We start from the raw sequence: 6,618 nt of genomic DNA, 5'->3' as shown, positions 1-6,618 counted from the left end.
TTGATGCTACTCACAGGATGATTGCTGATGGGTGGGCAAAGCTGGAGCGTTTCTACTCTGACCCCTTTCAGGCGTCTGCTTTTTTCAGCTCTGGCTAAATGTCTGAAAATATGCCAATGTCTTGCTACGCACCACGAATCAGCTTTTACGATGGTTCAGTGGTGCTAAGTGCCCAGCTGATTAGGGGTTGTTTTGGCAATGCAGGATTGTGTCCCTGGTCAGTGGCTGACATAACCTTGCTTACATGGAACAAGGGACAATCTCTGTGGAAGCTCCCTATCAGATGCATAAAGGCAGCACACACAGCACCACGCGTTCAAACCCATGTGGATGTGGAAAGAGACAGGAAAGAACACAGGAGGTTTAAGAGAAGGAGCAAAGTGCAGATGAAAGCAACCTGATTTTCACCAGCCCCTCTGCCCCAGTTTTCGGGGACCACTGCTCATTAGAACCCAGTTACTGTTATCCACAGCTGTGTTACATCGGTTGCAATTGGCCATTCCTGCCTCAGTGCATTAAGGAGCTTTGAATTATTTTAAAGCATAATGACCTGAAAAGTGACTAACTGGCACTGGGAAGGAGAACTGCTGATTGCCAGATCCCATCTGCCTTTAATGAACCAGGAAAAACATTTCTGAGAGAAATGCTGACACAGACAGACCTGTTTACTGAAAGCAAGGGAGAGGGGACAGGCTCAAATTAGTCCTGGTACAGCTGGATATGTGCAGTCAGGTAGTGCTGGTCTGGTATCTAGAGCAGCATGGTGAATTGGGCCCCAGCAGCTGTTACCAAAGATGATAGCCCCACAGTGATGAAGGGACACATAAAGCTCCCCTAGACCAGCTGCCCCCTAAGTGTGCTAGAGCAGAAATACCTCCTCATTTCCTGCAGCATTTTGCTAGCTTTGAGTTTACTTGAGACACAATTTTCCTCTCACTTTTACACTTGGAGACTGTTTTCCTGTGAACTATCCTTCTCTAACTCTTCTTCATACACACCTGGAGAAAGGAAAAATCCTTTTTTGCTTGTCCACGGGACTGTGTCACAGTACCTGTGACTGATGACTGAACTGATTGGTTTCCAGCAGAAGGCAGTTTGTGTGGGCTGACACAGCATAGCTGCTCCATTTCCCTCATTGCTGTGCCATATGTGATCTATTCCTGTCTGTTGGCACACTGTTGTCAGTCTATCTTTTCCCTGCTGCTGTATCGTTTGGGCTTCTGGGAACATGCCTTGGCACACTGATTTATGAGCTCCCTCCATTTGCAATCTGTACTCATCTGTTGGTGCCTCACCTTCATCGGTGTGCTTCTCATGCTTTTGGCCTTTTGTTTTGGCATGCTGTTTGAATTGAGGCACCCTCAGTTTGCAATTCTTTGGCTGTTCGGGCTCTGGTTTCTCTCTGCTGGCAAGCAATTGAAAACCCATCAATGTGGCACTTACCTGCCAGGCTCCCTGTTGGGAGTTCATTCCTCTGCAGCCCCAGCTGCTCAGTCTGTCCCCCCACAAGCTTTTATGTTCTTGTTCTCTTATCCTGCAAAACTCCTACCGGAAATACCCAGAAGTTTGTGCTTGTTAAGACAAAAGTTAAACTGCAGCACTTTTGGGGAAAAGTGTTTTCAAATAGTGCCATCACACAGACAGCAAAGCTATCTGTCTTATTCCACACAGCTTGAATGAGAAAGTGAAGGTGCTTCTGCCAACTCCTTTCTGCACTCAACCCTTCCTTCAGGAAACATTTTTATAAAAGTGTTTGAATTAGTCAAAAGACTTTTGATAAAGCAAAGTAACAAAAAAGTGTTTCAGTAAACTTTTAAATAAATATCATAGGTTCAGACATGAATACTATGAGGAGCACTATGACTTTCCTGATACAGGCATAAAGTTTCATCAGGCACTGGTTTCTACATGGTTCCTTTTCCGTGCAGGACTGAAAAGCATATAAGTGCTTAAGATGAAGTGTTTTTTGATGGCAAATAAGCATCTAAGTACCTTTAAAAGCTAATCCTTAAACTCCAAATACATTCAAATGTTTTTGAAAGTTTAACTACAGGTAAATTTAAGAAATCATTTTTTACCCCATCCACAATCAAGCTCCGGTTTTTATTTCTGTACCATCTTAGAATTATATTTATGTAATCTTTGTAATGCAGATCTTCGAAAAGCCAATCTGGTCTTTGTCTCAGGCTTTGCAGATGACGCCTTTCTTTATTGATTATTTTATCTGTTTCTTTTAGTGATGCAGACATCAGCTAGGGTAATCTCTCTGATAGATGCAAACCAGTAAGGAACAGATTACACAGAGCTAGGAATCTTCAGTGCTTACTTGCTGGAGTGAAAAACTAAACCAGAAAAGAACACCAACCTCTAATCATCTTACTGCAGTTTTTCTCCATAGGTTCAAAATATTCTCACAAACTCACGTTGATATTAGCTGAAAGACAGAAGAAGGAGTAAAAACCTGACATATAGTTTGCACTAAGAAAAGAAGCATCAGTTCAAGAATATGGCTTCTTTAAATTTGCCAGACTTAAAATATACTAGCATACTGCACGCAACATGGGAATCTGGCTCAGAGATGTTTGAAAAAATATGGTGCAATGTAAGATGTGAAATTATTCTCACGTTTCTCTTCCCTGCAACAGCCTGGAGTAACACTTTGTGATCTGAGGCACAGGACCATGCAGAGTACAATTCCAAGGAATTTGGTCCACTGTTAGTATATCCCTGACTTAATATGGTAGGAAAATATGTTCGCCGTTGTCAACAAATCTGCAGCAGGAAAATAGCAGTTTCAGTGTGACAGTGGTAGATCTGGATTTGAGATGACAAATGGAAGCTGGAGGGAGACTGAAATGCATTGTAGAGATGACACAGCTGACAAGGGAAGACGATGCTCACGACTTTTCTGAGCTTTGAGCACCCTCTTCTGGAGTAACACACGTAAGAAGTGGCCATTTTATTTTCATACTCTACAGAGAAAAGAAGAAATGTCCCTTCTTGGCTGCCAGGGAAAACTGTAAAGCTGAATTGAAATCAGCAGACACAAGCAGGAAATTTGAAAAATCAAGTAAAATACAAACATTTTACATCCGGGAAGTAACAGAAACAAACCAAAAATTTCCCAGGTGTCTGAAAATTCGTTTCTGCCAGCCCAAATTCTGTCCTCTTTAGAACAGAATAACCTCACAAATTTCATCAAGTATTCTTTGACATAGGTGACAGCAAGTGTGTCCTTTTGCCTTTTTTGTCTCCAAGAGAAAAATGGTGTTGGCACATGTCTAATTAGAGTGCAGAGCATGCTGCTTGGTTTAATTTTGAAGGAATGGAGATAATTGGAGACCTATTCTCTTTGTATGTAGGATAGCAGAACTATCTAGCATTTATCTGAATCAAATAATGAACCCTGATCTCTTCAATTACATAATCCAGAGAAAACTATCCTTAATCTCAAAGAACAACTTCCAAATGATATATATTCAACTGTAGAAAAGCTGTTTTCACCTGATTTGTCTTGGATATATGGTGTCTTTAGCTCTGAAAGGGATTCTTTTCCCGTCAGAAAGTGTCAATTCGATTTCATTTTATTTTGGTTTCTACAATTTATTTTTTCATTAGTTGGTTACTAAGTCCTCATAAAAGTAAAACTGACCTCAGCAGGCCTGTAAATGGAAACTTAAAGAAATAGGATCAACTCCATCACATGGAATTTAAGCAAATTATGGACTTTAATTTCTATAAATAAATATTTTATCCAATCAATACAAACAAAGCAGTCCACCAAATAGATTCAAAGGAACAGATTTGGAACTATAATAAGAATTGAGGCTATAGAAATGACCTGTGGAGAGCGGTGACCCAGTAGTAACACTAGGATAGAAATTATATTTCAGAGAGTAGTGTCTCATCTTTCACTCCAAACAGAGGGAATGATCCAAAAGATGGTGGTGTTTACAGCAACAAAGGCAGTGGCTGATGCAGAGTGAAAACAAGCACAAAGATCTGGTGGGGGTGGGAAACCTGCATTCCTCAATAGAAATTGCCTGTTCTCCTATGTGCAAGAAGTTTCCCTTCTAAAGCCTCCTCTCAATACCTCTTTCCCGTTTGTGGCTCAACGAAGTAAAATTTTACTTTATAAAATGAGAAAGTCACATGAACTCACTGACTTGCTTTCAAGATATCACAAGATTTCCTTCACTACCATCTGACCAGATAAAAATATTGTGGTTTAAGACTTGTGTGTATATATGATTAAAAAAAACCCCTTTGATTCAACTCAAACTCAGAGGACTGACCTACAAGACAATCACTGTTTCAGAAAGTCAGGATATTCACAACATTTAAGCATTTGTTACTAGGTTTAGCTTTGGGTTATTGCTCCCATCTCTTAGCTGGACATGTTGCAGCACACACCCATGTCTCTGTATCTGAGCCAGAATTCAAGAATAAAATGAAAACCAGCCCCAATTACCAAAAAGGATATATATTCTTGGAAATCTTATTCAGGGCAATATTCAACAACAGGGGATTAGCCACACAATTCCATAGTTTTATAAACACATGCTGACCACAACATCCTGATACAAAAGTTCTACTTACAACAATGGCAATACAATACTCATCATGTGAAAGTTCTGCAGAAAAATGTAGGTGTAAGGATTGAAATTCTGATTTAAGTAACAATCTTAGAACAACAGGGATTTAGTGTTGTCTAAACATGTTATATCTTAATGTGTTGTACCTTGTCCCCAAGAGCTGCACAAGATCTCTGCTTTCATTCCTTACCTTTTCCTCTTCAAACAGGTAACAGTCCATTCTCCAGCTTGGAAACTGGTTATTTTAACCCGGGTTATTTCCCTCTGAGACTCCATGAATCAAAGGTCTTGGAGTGCTCCTGTAACACATCAAAAAAAGATGTGTTAGAGAAAAAGTAGTCGCATTCTCACAAAGATTTCAGCACTAGATGGGTTTTCCTAGCTTCTGAATGTTGTGAAGCACCCATCTTAGGCTAAACCCTTGGTGGTCTCTTTGCACCCAGCAGCACCAATTCTGTTGCCAACTCCTTGAGTTACTGCATTGTACCACATTCCTGAAGCATCCTACAGTTGTCCCTTGTGTGTAGAATACTAATGAAGATGTGTTGGAAGAAGGGTTTGCCAGAGTCAAGAAGATGCTCAATATGAGTTATGCATCTTGCTCAACTTTATTAGTTTCTAACACTACTTATATAGAACCGATACACATGCATATTTGTAAAGCAGAAATATAATTGGTTAGTAGTAGTCTCTAAACATGTGTGGTTCTCACACCCCTAATTATCATGACTAAAATAAGCATTCTATCCATGTAGCTAATTGTGTTGCTGTGCTTCAGCCTTGTAGTTTGTTACTCCCTATTTTCCCATACCGGTCCCTATCTTTCTTGGCCCTGCACCTGCTTTCCCAGCAGCTGTATTTTGTTACAGCCACGGCCTGTTGGCACAACATAATTACTTGGTCTCAGGATTCAAGAATAGCTTAAGGCAACATTTCTTGTTAACTTCAGCACAGCAGCTTCAGTACAATTCTGATTACAGGCCTATTCTAATACCAGGCCTGGATTGTGCAGATCTTCAGAGATTGTAAGGCCATGCTTCTGCAGCCATTCTTCTACAAAGATGGAATAATATTATTAGGCATCATGTTAAAATACTCGCTATCTGTAGAAACAGAAAGGTCAACAGATCAGATGATGTGTCACCCTCTATCTGTTTCTTCAAAGGCTCTTGAAGGAGCCCAAAAAAAATGAGAATGAGGCTTTTCTCATGACCCTGGGCGCATCTGAGTTTCTGTTCATGAACAAGACCTTAGATATTAGAAGTTCGGTTGTGCTATTGTTTATAAGAGCACAACTTGTTTGCAGGCCATTCATTCCTACAACAGCACACAGCATCTAATTTATGTTAAATAAGGCACAGAGAGGTGGCTGTAATGAGTGGTAGAGATTGCAGTTCTGGTTTTCACCTTGATTTTGTGTAAGTTGAGATAAATACTTGCATGATAAGTCTTCATGGAATAGCTGAAAAATTTAAGACACTATATTATACTTGACATTATGCTTGGATTTATATATCTTTATGCATAAATTATTATTTTAATTTAGGATAAGCATATAACTGTTCAGGTATAGAAGTAACAGATTTATTAGGGGGAAATAAGGCCATGTAACCCTTTTAGGTATGTCATGAATTTCTTGCCCATGCAGTGGAGAAGCAATCACCTATCAACAACATGATCACAGTTTGCCTTTAATACCTTTTCTTAAAAAATACCCCAACAACCCAAATATCAGGCTGTGATTTTCCTTTGTGTTTACTTTGCATACTTGCATTCACAAAAGGACTCATGCTTCTTGTTGATATCATATGAATGCTACGGAGTATCTAAACAGTGAAGGGTGAGTATTACACCTCATCTGTGAGTATGAATAAAGTTTCATAACTCATGGGCATCACAAATGCCTTCAGAGTCTGTGAGTTATTAAGGTCAGTTGTGAAGGAAAAAATATCACTTTTTACTCATGAAATATTAAATTTGCTGTATAAGAAATAGCTTTTTTTTAAATTGAGCACCTTTCTAA

Source organism: Falco biarmicus, chromosome 10, assembly GCF_023638135.1.
Source record: "Falco biarmicus isolate bFalBia1 chromosome 10, bFalBia1.pri, whole genome shotgun sequence".
NCBI classification, from domain to species: domain Eukaryota; kingdom Metazoa; phylum Chordata; class Aves; order Falconiformes; family Falconidae; genus Falco; species Falco biarmicus.
The sequence above is the reverse complement of the archived record's forward strand: the minus strand, read 5'-3'. Positions refer to the sequence as shown.